This window comes from Anser brachyrhynchus, assembly GCF_964034855.1.
Source record: "Anser brachyrhynchus genome assembly, chromosome: 1".
NCBI lineage: Eukaryota > Metazoa > Chordata > Aves > Anseriformes > Anatidae > Anser > Anser brachyrhynchus.
This window is the reverse complement of record NC_137694.1, coordinates 51157147-51172780: the sequence shown is the minus strand read 5'-3', so window position 1 is coordinate 51172780 and position 15634 is coordinate 51157147. Positions and strand designations below refer to the sequence as shown.

General features: G+C 32.5%; 2 protein-coding genes across 10 annotated transcripts in view; both read right to left on the bottom strand.

Moving 5' to 3' along the window:
* The window catches only part of LOC308193528 (uncharacterized protein), a 351138-nt gene that overhangs the window by 50564 nt on the left and 284940 nt on the right, over nucleotides 1-15634 (bottom strand). The window lies entirely within an intron of this gene.
* The window catches only part of MGAT4C (MGAT4 family member C), a 412384-nt gene that overhangs the window by 339302 nt on the left and 57448 nt on the right, over nucleotides 1-15634 (bottom strand). Inside the window, exon 2 of one of the 9 annotated variants that reach the window (XM_080588176.1) lies at nucleotides 14256-14309. The exons of the other annotated variants lie outside the window; for them this stretch is intronic. The gene's annotated coding sequence lies outside the window, so the exon portion shown is untranslated. The remainder of the gene's footprint in view (nucleotides 1-14255; nucleotides 14310-15634) is intronic. 9 annotated transcript variants of the gene reach the window in all.

Below are 15634 nucleotides of genomic sequence, written 5' to 3'. Positions count from 1 at the left end.
GAAATAGTACATTTGCAGAACTTTTGTGAATCAACTTTAATATCATTTCAAGTGATTTTTCACGTTAACAATCTTTTGTCAGCTTTGCAACAAACAATTCTACAAGTACCACTAAGGCAAAACTCAAAACTAACAGATAATGCAGAACTAGCCATGTACAAATTGATGATTTAATGGAATTATGGTCCTGCTATTTAGTGGCTGATAACCTTGTGAGAGAATGAATTGTTAATAATACCAGACACTGCTCTGAGATATTCCTTTTAGCTCAAGCCAAATCCCTGTAAGATTTAATTCCCAGAAAAGTTCAAATGCCAGCAAAACCTTCAGACTTTAATGATACTTGGAGTAGAAAGACTGATTTAAAACTGCTATGAGCTTCTAATATGTACAAGGAAAGTCTCAAAATTGCTTCATGTGGATTGCTAGTGTATTGCTAAGAGGCTTACAAGAAGGTCATTTAGGTGTTTTTAAGTTCAATCCTTATACAATATTATCAACTGAATCAGTTTCTGATGATTTTCTAAAAGTAGATTAGGCACATTTTCCAGCAGATCACTAATTCAGTTTAACATATTCTTCAGTCTTACAGGGACCAGAAACTAAATCTCAATGTCAGAGAACATGCTGAGTGAGAAGTGACAAAAGAGTTACATTTTAGGCAAAGAACTCTCTTAAATACTTTAATGCTAAATATTAAATTGACAGATAATATACAGTTTAGAAAGGTAACCAATATTAAACAAGACATTACACTTCCAGATCTATGTGTATTTTTTAAAACCTGATTTTTTAATAAAGAGAAACAATGAAACATTAACTTGCCTTTATAAAGTTTTACTTGTATTAAAAAAGTCATGAAAAAAAAAATCACAAGTGGTTTAGATCTGTCAGAAATTTCTGAAGCTGAATCATATAAAGCTTACTTTATTATTGTTCGAATAAAGTTTATGACATAGGGAAAAAAAAAAAAAGAGTAACCTTAACATATAATTAAGTTTTGATTTTTACAGAACCAGTAGCAATTACATTCCTTTCACAAAACACATCCTTATCTGAAAGTTTTCTTCTAAACCTCTGAGTTTAGAATAAGCTATCACGATACAAAATGCTTAAATAATGGGTAAGGCTGGATATGGTTTAACTATGTTGAGAGAGAACACTTCCTCTCTGCAAAGCAAATCTTTTGTTTTCCTCAGTCCTCTGCCTGTCAGACTAGATATCTATTGTATTTCTAAACATATTGACTAGAAGATGGTGAACTTGGCATTCTGTTTTTCATAGTCTTAACCCTGAAGCAAATTGATCTTCTTAGAAGAGACATCTGACTTTCATTTCAGCTTACAGTGGATGTGTTCGTCCATCAACAAGGATAGACAGCTGCTGAGGTGGCTAACATCCAATCAGGCAAAGAATCGGTGCTTATAGAGAGGCAGAGAAGGGGAAAAGAAGAGATTTACTGGAAAAGAGTGGTACTATCTAGTCATTTAGTGTTCCTGTATGGTGTTCCTACTGATGGTAAAGGCTTCATTTAGAGGCTCTAATTGTCAGACAGTTCTTTTTTTGCTTGGCATTTTTAATTTTGTTCCCCTCAGAAGGAAACCTGTTTATTATTCTTCATGTGCAACCCATTTATGCAGGGGAGGGAGAAAAAACAAAAAAAATCAAACAAACAAACAAAAAAACAGCCTGGCATAGCTGGAGAGAGACATAAAAATGGGTACTACTTTCCATGTGTACTCATTTGAGAATTGGGTTAACTAACCCACACCACATTTTTGGGGTGGATTTTTAATAAAATGAGGCAAGTAGCTGTGTTATCTGACTTATAAAATTCTAGTATCGCTTACCGAATTACTAGACCTCCTGATGTCATTCTAAGTAGAACGTGTTTCTATTTTGTCCTTGGGCTTTTACCACTCCCCACAAAGGATATGTGCTTGTGATGCTTGTGAGAAGCCACTAATTATGGCTGAATGATTTTTTTATATACTTAAGCACTTTCTTGTATATTGAATACAGGTTACAGCTCAAAGAATATAGTTTATTTTCCTTAGAGAGGGGAAAAAAAATCCAACAACCCAAAAATAAAATAATTTATTTATTTGTTGTTGTTTTGGTGAACTGTGAGCTACGGACTACCAAAGCACAACAGAGAACAGGTATTTGCATACTTTAAGTTCTTTTGTACAATACTTTTTGCAAAACATGAAATGTCATGGAAGAATTCAGGGTAAGTGACAAATGTGAGGGGAAGATACCACCCAGCACTAAAACACCTCAGAAAGTTCTAAAGAAAAACTAAGTATGTATATGAAGAGAATCATAGATTTATTTGCTAACCCACAACGTAAAGAATAATCAAGAACATATTGTTCTTGAGACACAATAAATACTACTTTAAGGGGCTAGTTTCACAGACCTAATAAACCTATCACCTAATTTCTTATAAACTATTCAAATATACATATATATATATAGTTTAAGTTCATACATGCACACACAAATATTTTAGCAAAAATCCCCACATTAAAAAAAAAAGCAATTCCAATAATTAAAGGAAAAGAATTATATATTAATAAATTATGTATGTTTTACATATATTATACACATTAAATATTATATGTTTCAGATTGGAATCTTGAATTAATGAAGTTAGTTTTCTTCTCCAGCAGCACATGCGTAAACAAATAAATAAAACAAACAAAAATATCCCTTCTGCCAAATATTAAGGAGTATTCAAGAACATTAGTAAGAAACATTGAAAGCTGAATACATATTTTGTTTATATATTATGTTTCCTATTCAATTCCTGTTTCAAGGATCTCAAGGATTTCAGTCTACTCCATTCAACAAGGAGTTATTGTATGCAAAATCATTGAATATCTCTTTAGGGAATAGAAATTTCCCAATAAGAGCTCCCTAGTCTGGCATATAAAGTAAAACTAAGTATACTGTAACTAGAATATGTGGATCCTTTTTTTACCTTTTTTTTTGTTTGTTTGTTTTTTAAACCACAGAAGGCAATAATTCATTAGAACCATTACATGAGGTTGAGCTAAATTTTCCATGACTGACAATTTTAAAATCAAGATTTCGTAAGAAAGACTCCAGTTCAAAAGCTGTATTAAATACGAAGTAACAATTGGGAATGATCTCCTTTGAAAGGAGATCAGATTACATGAACAACAAGAACCTTTCTGACTCTATGAAGACACCCAGAATTAAAAAAGAAACAACAACAACAACAACAACAAAAGAGAAGTAAAATACATTAATACAACTCCGACAAATGCAGCATCCATACCAATTTTCCACAACAGCCTATTTTTAACATAATCCTTAGGCACTTCCTCATTATTTGACCCTATATGTCTTTTATGAGAATGGATTAGAGAATGTAGATATTTGTTCTGGGGGTAGAGGTCGGCAAACTTTCCAATATATGAAAACTGAAACTTCCTTAATGTGACGTAAAATAAATGTAACCAAATCCATGTTGAGGGTACATACAGTAGGTTTCATTCTAAGCATACTCTATTAGGATTTACTTAAATAATATATGTATTTGTTTACAGTAAGGACAGTTATAATACCAGCCAGTTATTCACAAAAGTAAAAATAATAATAAAAAAAAGTCTGTAGCTGTTTTCAGTGAAGAAAAAAAGAAAAAAAAAGTACAATACTACTAAAGGTTTAAATTTAATATAATTCAAATTTACATGTGGTATGAACCATATCACTAAATTAAAAGCCTGCTGGTGCAGTTTTCAAATATTCCTTTTTTCCCTCCTCTTCATTAAATCAATAACTTTTCAGTTCAAGTTAAGTCTGTCTGGGAATAAGGAAAAGAAAAATAATGTCTCAAAAACTGTCTTTTTTTTGTTGTTTGTTTGTTTGTTTTTCAGAGCAAAATAAATACATAAAAATTGCATTCATATTCTTTGTGGATTAGTAGTTTTAAAACTCAAACATAAACTATTTTACTGTCTCTCTTGGTAATATTCCTCACTCATTTCTCATATGTTTCCTGAAAATGAAATAAAAATACCTTTTAATTAATATAAACTATATTGGCCGATTATTAGGAACTGGATACTAAGGAATCTTAATGCAAGTCATAATATATATCAGGAACATTTGAAATTACATCAAAGCACAACATGTAACAATATTCAGAGAGCTGCTGTTTAATTATGGACCAAGTGTAAAATTAAGATCAGACGTTTGCTCTCCTTTGTTGTTAGAAATACTGTATTTTCCCTCGGTATAAAGACAGCCTTCTCCCACTCAAAAGTAGACATAATAATCTAATAATTATTAGCATTAATATAAAAATATAGTTATACCTGTCATTTTTATTAATTATCATTCTAACCACAAGGCAACTGTTTAAAACATCAGTTTCAAAATTAGCTTTAGGCATTCACCTAATTTATTTTCAAGCATATGCTCATTACTAAAATGATTACAAATGAAACCTTCACACATTTCTAGTGTATAATGTATAATTAAAAGCATTTTTTAATTTCTATCTATGAAGATTTGGAAAAAAAAAAAGTCTCTGCACTATTTATATTAGAGAGTTTTTTGTTTCTTTCTTTCTTTTCTTATCTTTTTTAAGGAACACTCACATTTTTTGCCAGACTGCAAATCTATTTGAAAGTTACATTTTAATGTCCTCTGCTAACCTTTTCCTTTATATTGAGCTGAAAAACACAGAATACAGCAAGAAAAGTTTTCAAAACAAGCATTGGATGAAAGTGTGGTTGTGAATCTCATGTTGGCAGATGAAATGCTTTGTTCATATGAAATGCTGTTAATATAGTCAAATACCTATGACCCTGGCCAAACAGTTTAAAAATTTTGAACTACAGGCAAAGTACACATCATATCTTCTAATAGTGACTGCTTCAGAGGGAAACAAGAAAAAACAACTGAAGATTAAACTATTCCACAGAACTTTTAATAAATAAATGAATTAATTAATTAATTAAATTGATCAGTAGGTGTTCTGAAGAAGCAGCCAGCTGTTGTGTCTACTCTTGGAGACTTGTCAAATTCTAAATTTGAATGACACTAAAATTGCTGTTTTTTAGTAGGTAACCCTAATTAATTAATAAAGATTGAATGGCCACCCTCAATTCCGTATGGAGAGAGACTACAAGAATGCATTTCCAGAATGCTTGTCTGGACAGCCATAGAAGAGGGTGACTGCAGAGACTTTCTCAAAGTACAGAAAGCTGATTACTGATTATAGATTTACTCTGGTAGTATCTAAATTCTAAATTAAAATAATTCCATAATTATTTTTACTGAAACTGTTAGACATTATTCAGATCACCTTCCCATAAGGTAGCATTCTATAGACTACAAAACTGAAACATTCTCCAGACTGCATCTGTGTCTAGTTTGTATGAAGACCAGAAGGTAAAATTTTAGAATGAATGTGGAATATATATATATATATATACACATATACATATATACACACACACGTGTATATGTATAATATAAAAATGTTTTTTTCAGAGATTCTAAATGAGTGACTTTTAAAGGCTGTTTTGATCACCAAATATTTTATTTTACATTACAGATATGTTTACATATAATTAAAAAGTAATATAAAGTATCCAAAATATCATTACCTGGCTAAGCAGCTGAAAATTTCAAGCAATTCACATCAAGACTTAATGAATAAAATTTCAGGGTATTTTGCATCTTGACTCTTGGTCTGCTACAAAAACACATACTCTTGTTTATCTTTTCCACTGAATATACTTGTCAGTATAAGGAATACATGGAATAAAAAAAAAAAAAAAAAAAAAAAAAAGAATCAGCTTCACAAAGCATTGCTGCATTTGTCCAATATCCCTACCTGGGTGATCAGATATGTTCTACCTCATGAAAAAGGACAGGAATGTTGTATCATTAATTACTACCTCTGTTTCTTTAGAGTAGATGACAACAAAATTATATTTGCAAATTAAGAAAAGCAAGTGATGTTAATACCAGAAGTGGATTAGTAGTGATTTGTCATTGGATTTAATTAAGCAAGTCACATTTAATTTAAGCTTATGAATAAGCACTTTGCTAGGGAAGAGTTATATTCTTTTCATTTTTTGCCACTTAAAGAAAATCTATAACCAATGTCCAGAACACTTATTTTATTAAAAGAACAGTCAATGAATATAAGGCATTTATACTAATTAGATACAGCTTTTATACTTTCTCACTTAGTTTTTGTTGAACAGTATTAGACAGAAACAACAAATATTTTAATTATTTCATCCCATTAGAAATTTGAAAGTAATGTACCACTCTCTTCAAAAGCTAGAGATGAAACTAATATTATTTAAAAGATTTATCAGTAATAGAAAAAAATATATAAATATATAAATTCTGCAGACTGACTCTTTTGTTCATAAAGACTACTTTTCTTTTCCTAGGCAAAATAATTCAGACTATTCAAAAGACTTCCAAGATATAAAAATCAAGCATTTCCATTTATTGTGTTCATTTGTTACTGTGGGCAGCATCTGGTTAAATAAGGCGCCTGGTATTTTAACCTAAAAGGTACAATATAATATAGTGATTTCTGGCAGTAAAACCATTACTGCAATAAGTGCTTAGGTTTTTGCAAATTCAAAGAAAGAAGAAAGCTCTTGTGTAGCTCTTGTAGCTTTACTTCATCATGTGAAAATGCTAGTGAACTGCATTAGAAATTGGAGCCATTTGCCAACAGCTGGTTGGGAGAAACTTAACTGTTATTGATCTGTACACCCAGAAATGCCCATTTACTGTTGCAAATCTTAAATATGCCTGACTCAGAACGGGTAAAACACAATTATGTTGTCTTTCCCTCCACGTTTGATAACAGAGTTACAGCTAAGGCACTCAGAAGTGAATAAACTAGTGTCTCCACTGATCCAAGCACTCCCCACCACCCTGGCTATGAGAATGCCCTGAAGGAGGACAGACCCATCTCACAGACAATTTGACTACTCTACATATGGTTACTTTCCATCTGCCAATTTACATGGTGGAGCCAAAAAGGTAGAAAATGTCCTTAGAATCTTAAGATTAGAAGATTTTTTTTTGCTTTTTCCCAAAATCATAGATATCATTGCATTGCTCAAATTTCCAGTGCTCTCTGCAGTTATCAGTAAGACTGAGATTTTGACAAGGAAATATTGTCTGAATATTATATATTTATATATTTGTTTTCAGTTTAAGTCCTAAATTTGTGCATCTGATATTAATCAGTTCTGTCTTGCCACTTCTATGGCTTGGCAGCTGAGCATTTCTAAGTGTATTTGTTGATTAGTTAAATGCTTGACAGTAATTCTAAACTACACTGTTTATATTCTGTTTTTTCATAACAGAAATAAAAGTTACAAGATGCAAGTTAAAAATAAATTCATGACACACCAAGATACTTCCCAGAAGTTATTCATTCTTCACCCACTTTTCTTCTTTGTTTCTAAGGTGAAGAATAAGACTGAAAGTTTATAAAGCAAGGTTGGCTTTGAGAACTGTATATTTGTTGCTTAGAGAACTTTAAAAAATGAATATTTTTATTTTATTTGTGAATTTAAGTAGTACAGAGTGATATTAAGAAATGTCAATTCAGTTAACATGATAATTATGATGCTTTAGCTTCATAAAGGTTAATTTGCTTCACTATAAGTAAATAAATTTAAAAATCTGGATCAAATTTTCTGAGGAATTCAATGATTCTTAAGAAAATCTCTATAATCTATATAAATGTGCAACAACGGAGTTTCATTTTGCATCCATAAGAAAAATATAATTTGTACACAGAGTGATGGCTGACTGAGAAATGACAGAAGCCAGGGGAACAAAATATCACCAACATAACAGATTAGAGACCAAAAGTTATAACAGAAGAGTGAGAAAATCATAGAATCATATCCAAAACCTCTCTGGGCAACCTGTTCCAGTGCCTCACCACCCTCTGAGTGAAAGCCTTGCTTAAAACAAATATACCAAAAACATGCATGATATGATGTAAACCACTGGAATATATTGCTCATTAGCTTGACAGCTCACTCTTCTGATAAAGGATGCTGAAAAGAAGAGACCAACTTGTTTCAACAAATGCTTGCGTTGTTATATGAATAAAGGGCGGAACATATTTAAGCCATACCCAGGTAAATGAAAGTTTTTCAATTATCTGAGAAGTTTAATTTTGCTAACATTTATAGGCAATAAAGATCTATTCATAAAATACTTGTGTATTTGTAAGCATATCATTATTTAGACACCTTCCCATTAAAATAACTCATGCTTCTTGAAGAGTCTGCAGTTACTATACTGTTGACTGTACTCTTCTTAGAACAGTCTTTCTTTGACTTAGTCACTTTTCCATCTCCTTATTAACCTTTTCCCATCCACTCTTTCTCTTTACTTTCCATCCTTATCTTCAGAATTCTAGAAATAATCCAGAGAACTCTGGTCTTTGTCCCTTTCTTTTCTTCTTCAACTTATTTACAAATAAGTGAACTCCTATAAGTTCACTTATAAGTGTATAGGAAACTTCTGCTCTACAATATACTTACTCTTGACTAGTTACTTTCTCTTTTTACTGACCAGCCATCAGCTTCAATTCCCATCTCTAGTCATCTTCAAAAATGCAATTTATTCTTTTTTGAGGAGGGAAGACAAAAAAAAAAAAAAAATTGTCACAAGTAAACCTCGTCACAGCCAAAACCTTGATAACACCTTTCACACAAAGAAAACAGGAAAACAAATTACCTGATTTATAACCTTCCTCTTGTAGGTCATCTTCTTTATGTAGACTGTTGCATGCTCACACTTCACCTTTACATTTATCAAAACCAGATAAGCTCTTGTTCAACCAAGGATACATTCAGAATTCCATGATAAACTCATTTACATACATTGTTGTTCTGAGCATCTTTCATTGTTCATTCTTTCTTAATCAGACCAATCTTACTTGTTTAGATGAGGATATTGCTAATATAAGCTGTGCAAATTTTCCAGCAAGTTTTAGGAATACCAACCAGGTTTAAATTCCATATCACAAACTATCAGCAATAACTTATAATTACTTATAGAAATAACATATATAGTAATATGTAATATAGTAATATAATAATATAGCTAATAAATTGGTATTTATGCATATGCAATTAAGAATTCATTCTCTTAGTATTTCTGGTTGTCTTGGTTCATTGCATCATGCTAAGAGTTCAGTTATATGTTAATCTCTTCTTTTTTTACTCTTGAAATTTGTGTCGATATCTACTGAAATGTTATAACAGTCAGGATGTTAGGTCACTGTGAAAAGTGGAACAGATGGTCTATACATATATCTGAAAATTAAACACATAGGCATCCATGATTCATTCATGCTTCTAGGAATAAAAGTAGAACATCTAGTGAAGTAATATAAAAAACCTTTAGAGATCTTCAGTTGATCCAAAAACTTTAAAATTTAAAACTCATAAGTTGTTGTTAGTCTTACTTTTTTCTTCCACGTGGAAAGAGAAAAATATGCAATATATTAAGCACTTTTCGATTCCTTTAAATATTTAAAACATAAAGCCTTATGTTCTGTTCCACAAGTCAGGAATTAAAATGATATTACCATTTAACAATAAACAGTGTATCAAACTAGAAAGGGTCTTTATGTACATAGTAACAATTTTTAATGGATTACTTTTGGTAAAAAAAAAAAAAAAAAGGAAAAAAAAAGTTCTCTATTTCTTTACTAGTCAGTCAAACCACACAAACTTTTCAAGAAATAAATTATTTAATAATTGGAATGAGTACCAAAATAGTACTTGTGTGTGTTATTAGATTTATTTCAACACCCTAAGGCTGTTTTATTTAACACAGTAGTCTGAGTTTTTCACTGTTCCTATTGCCTATTTCTTTTCTGATATTTCTTTTCTGACATTGCTCTTATTCATATTGGTTTCTGTATACTGAATAAAAAAAAAAAAAAGGCTTTGATCAGGGGGTTATTGAAGACAACGATTCACTTTCCTGAGAAATTTCAAAATTTTGAAGCTTATATTTATTCTTCAATGAAGGTAAAACAAAACCTTTTTAAAGTATGTTTATAAAAACACAAGAATGATCAGTCTCTCTCTTCTTTTCTGGGACAAGAAGAGTTGGTAATTGTATACCAAAATAAGGAAAATATTGAATAAAAATCCTATTCAGTGAAAGAATATATAATCAAGATATCGTGTTTACAGAACTAAATTACATCCACCAGGCTATTTGATAGATTAGAATCCCTCAATGTTTTTCGCACAAAATAATGTTTTCAAGGGAGTAAACAGAGAAGATTTTTTTTTCTCCCAAAAAGCTGCGTAATTAGATATAGTGTCTGACAGCTTCAGTTGCAAATAAATCTGCAAATAAGAAAAGCAAAAAGGCCATGCCAAAACAACAACAACAACAAAAATGAACAAAATAAAGATTTAAGATAGGTCTTCAGGTTATCAGTATGATCTGACTGTGCTTACACAAGAGAAATGAGGGTTCTACTGTCACAGAAAAACATAAAAACAAGTTAGAATGCAGTGGATATAGAGAATAACCATATACTAATAAAGAATATAATTAAATCAAAATAGTAATTTAAGAACATTTAATAATGTGTTGCATATAATGATGCTGAAAGACAAAGTTAAATTCAAATTTAGGAAATGTCAAAGTTAAGATTATATAAACAATCACAATTTGGCACCCTTCCAGGTATGATTTGTGATTGGCTTCTTTAATAATACAACTAGATGCTTTCCATCTCTGTACCTTTCCCAGAATCCTTTTCTCAACTGAAGTATAGTGTGGACAATTTTAACAGTACATTATGTTTTGGTTTTGTGTTCATCCTTGAATATATGTTTATTATTGCTGTATATCATTCAGCTGTCTCTTTCAGAATGTAATTTTTTACTGTGACTACTCTGTCACAGAAACGCTATGCATTTAACAAATGTGTATCTAAGAAAAGGACACAATGATATTTTGCAATGTTTTTAGCATTACTGTACATGTCTCAGATTCTTCACAAATGCTTCTGCTCATTATAAATAAAGAGTGGCTCGCACTGTATATATACTATTCTCTTGCCTTTTTCTTCTTCTGTTCTTCCCTCTCAGGGATATGATTGCAGGATATAGTATTGACCTGACTGCAATCCAGTTCAGTTTGCTAATGTGAAGAATATATGATGATTTACTTTTTTTTATCATTTTTTTTAATCCCCCCCCTTTTTTTTTTGAAAAATTCTTCATCAAATTCACTATGAAACAATCACCTTCAACTTTCTATGTACATACATTCAGGCACATTAAGCTTTTTCTGTTTTTTTCTCATTATATATATATATATGTATGTAATACCCATGTTACGTCTGGTAGATTTAAACAATCCACAGTCATAAAGCCCTCAAATCATCACAACATCAGAGCAAATCTTAATTTGAGAATGTTTATAAATGAAAAAATGTGAATAACTTTTTCCAGTTTGAAAAGGAAAGAAGTAGCAATATCCCACAGCATAGTTTTCTTTGTGGTAAAAATATTTATTTTCAGCTGAGACCTACTTACCAGATAAAGGAAAGTGACACATTAGTATTAAAAATTTTTAGATGTCAAATGGTAAAGCAAAATTATTTTGAAGATAAAGAAGAGAAATATTTGGTTATGCAGATATTTCTTGACTTTCTGACATGCTAAACATTTTCATCCTGGTTCTGTAATCTTTATTCGTGAAATCAAATCTTAATTAAAAAAAAAGAAAAAAGTCAACATTCTTATTTCCTTTGCTTGTGACTCATGTTGCAGAGGCATTTAGTAAGTACATGAGAAGGCTACTTAGGTGGAAACAAAGATAATTCTGAATTGCCATTAACAGACGTGATGTTCAACAGTACTGGAATATAGACATGGACAATCCCCAGAAGCTGAATATTTTAGAGCACGTGAATGTTCCTCAACTTTCTAAATATCCTAGATGACATCAGTCATTCATGTACTGGTTTTGACTGGGATAAAGTTAATTTTCTTTGTAGTAGTTAGTATGTTGCTGTTTTGGATTTTTGATGAAAATAGTGGTGATAACACACCAATGTTCTAGTTGTTGCAGAGCAGTGCTTGCACAGAGCCAGGGACTTTTCATCTTCTCAAGTAACTGTTACGAGTGACGAACCCGTCTTTCCTGAAAGTGGCTGAATGTATGTCTACTGATGAAAAGAAGTGAATGAATTCCTTGTTTTGCTCTGTTTCCATGCAAAGCTTTTGCCTTACCGATTAAACTGTTTTCATCTCAACCCACGAGTCTTCTCCCTTTTGCCCTTTTGATTCTCTTCTCAGTCCTGTTGGAGAGGTGGGAGGTGGGATTTCTAAGCCAGAGGCTTTGTGGGACTTGGCTGCCTGCAGGGGTTAACCCATAACTAAATATTCAGAAATGCTACATTTATTTAATTGTCTCATTTTATATATGAGGAATTACTGGCTTCTTGATTTTTAAAATAAACTATTATAGGTTTATTCATTATTTATAGATATTGTACCTATAACTAGAAGTTTTAAGGCCTAATATACTGAGTCATATGTTTTAAAAAACTAACATTTAGCAACAGTTCAAGTACGTGCACAAATGTGCAAGCAATAGGAAGGGAAACTTAAAGAGGCTTCGTGTCATTCAGCAGCTCCTGCTAGGATGTCCCGTAACTTAGCCTTTCCCTCTGAATTTCACTTTCCTTGCCTCAGATTTTATGGATGTGTTTTTCTAAAAGAGCAACAGGTGAGAAGAAGGAGAAGAAGAGGGAATGCTGAGGAGCTGTCTGTGGTGTGTGTTGTCCACACGGGCATCTTAAAAAGAAACTAAAGTTGCACACCAGAAAATTCACAATCTGGGTATTATTTAAAAGCACCCGCAGCAGCCAAAATATCTGTACACAAAGATTAGCTCTTATAACAGACAAAGAAGTGCTGGTCCATTATCCTGAAGGCAGATTAGCATTGCCTAGAAGATAGGATCTATGTGCGGCAAATATTTTCACATATTTAACACTGGCACTGCTCCAATCTAAAGAGAAAAAAGAAAAAGTTAATGACAGTTCTGTCTTTTTAAGAAATATCTTTCTTCTTCTCTTTTTAAATTCATGTTGTTTTTCTGCACTCATAAAGTATTTCACTGGTTTATTTTAGTGTTAGATTTACTGTGTAAATTTAAATTCAGCTTGGTTTTGTGAGAGAGACCATCAGTCTGTAAGACATTATAATAACTGTAACACACATTCTTGTTTGTTTCGTACACAATGATCAAGATCACTTGCAGAAGAGAAAACTAATAGAAGAAATGCTTTTGAATGCAGCATATATTTATTAAATGCAACTTGTTGAAAAGCTATAAATTTGCAGTAAGGGCTATTCAAGTCATGCCTAAAGAAGTTGTTTGGACAAAAGTGAAACAAGAGAACATGTCACTGAACCAAAATGTAAACCACAGCAAAAGATATGACATACAAGGGGGGGAAAATAAATTTATTCATATGCAATTGGACCAGTCCATCTACACACATTCAGTTAATGATTTTCTAAAAGAAAGATACTAAGATGAGCCTAAACTTCCTAGAATTATAGGATGGGAGAGAAGGACATTTTCAGTTTTCATCTGTACATAAAAACTGTTTTCTTTTGATTGAAGACACTGCACTTTATTATTAGCCTGTGTAATTATTAAGAACGTACATCTATCAAGAAGTTTAAAGTTAGAAAATCTGTCAGCATGGTGCTTAAAGATATTAATTATTAAAAAAAAAAAGCACTGTAGGTCACAGGGGCAAAAATCTGAATTTTATCATGAAGATCATAGAATATAGTGGTACTTCCACCTATCATAGATATAACCATTCTGTTTTGTTTTATGCTAAAAGGACATCAAACGACTCTTAAGAAGTTTGAGAGACTAATCCTGTGCAGCCATAAGGAATAATTTGAAGTGTCACCAATTCAAAGAATCAGAAGAGAATCCATTTGGTTATAGGTGAGGGAACTTTTCACACATTTCTTCCGTATTTAGGTGTGCAAAGTCTAGTCGGAGGCCAGTAACAAGTGGAGTGTCCCATGACTCAGTACTGGGTCCAGTCATGCTTACCATCTTCCTTAATTATCTGGACAATGGATTAGAAAGCACTCTCAGTAAATTCACAGTTGACATAAAACTAGGGTGAGTGACTGACTCACCAGAGTCCTCCTGCACAGCCATCCAGAGGGATCTTGACAGGCAGGAGAGGTGGACTGGAAAAAAAAAAAAAAAAAAATCTCAAGAAATTCAACAAGGAGAAGTTCAGAGTCCTGCACCTGGGGAGAAACAACTCCAGGCACCAGTACATGCTGGGGTCACTGTGCAGCTCTTCTGAAAAGGAGCTGGGAGTCCTGGTGAACACCAAGTTGAACATGAGTCAGCAATGTGCACTTGCTGCTAAGAAAGCTAATGGTATTCTTGACTGCATTAGGCAAAGTATTGCCAGCAGGTCAATACTTTCCCTCTGCTCAGCACTGGTGAGGCTGCACCTGTAATACGGTGTACAGTCCTGAGTCCCCCAGTATACAAGAGACATAGATACACTGGAAAGAGTACGGCAGAGGGCCACCAAGATGTTCAAGAGACTGGAGTAACTCTCCTGTGAGGAGAGGCTGAGAGAGCTGTTCTGCCTGGAGAAGTTCAAGGGGGGGATCTTATCATTGTCTATAAACACCTGAAGGGAAGGTGTAAAGAAGATGGAACCATGCTCTTTCCAGCAGTGATCAATGCCAAGAGTCAATGGGCACAAACTGGAATACAAGATCCATCTAAACATCAGGAAACACTTTACTGTACAGGTGACAGAACACTGACTCAAGTTGCCTAGAGAAATTGTGAGTTTCCCTTCTTGGAGATCTCCAAAAGCCACCTGGGAAACCTGTTCTAGCTGCCACTGCTTGACCAGATAACCTCCAGAGGTCCTTTACAACCTAAACCATTCTGTGATTAACGCATTTGGGTTTCTTAGCTATATACTGTTGTAAGGTAAGAGTGCTGAGAAGAATTTATGAAACATTAGTACAGTTGATTACTGCAGCCACTTTAAGGGTCAGCCAGTCTATTTTCATGCATAAGAGACAGAACTATTTACACTTGCATAACTAACATGTGTTAAGGGATACTCTACTTTTTGGCTCTGTTACAGAAGGCAACCTCAACACCAACCACTTTAAAAGTAATTGATATTTGATAAAGCTTGATGGAAAAATAAAAGTAGCTAATTTATAATTTTTACCTTTTTATATTATATGGATTTTCATGCAGCCTATGAAATAAATGCTTTTCACCTCAGCTCTTAGATAGAAGAAGACCATGTAACTCATCATCTACCACAAATGTTTCACAGTACTGTAAAGAACATTAAAAATAAGTAGAATTTGAACATTTATTCATTGTTTAACAAGAAATATTTGCTTAACCATTTATTTTATTTTATTTTATTTTTGGTGCAAATGTCCCTCTTGTTACACTGAAATATTAGTCACTGTCACCCAGCTCTGCCAAATTCATCAATACTAAGAAATAAGCAACATTCGTT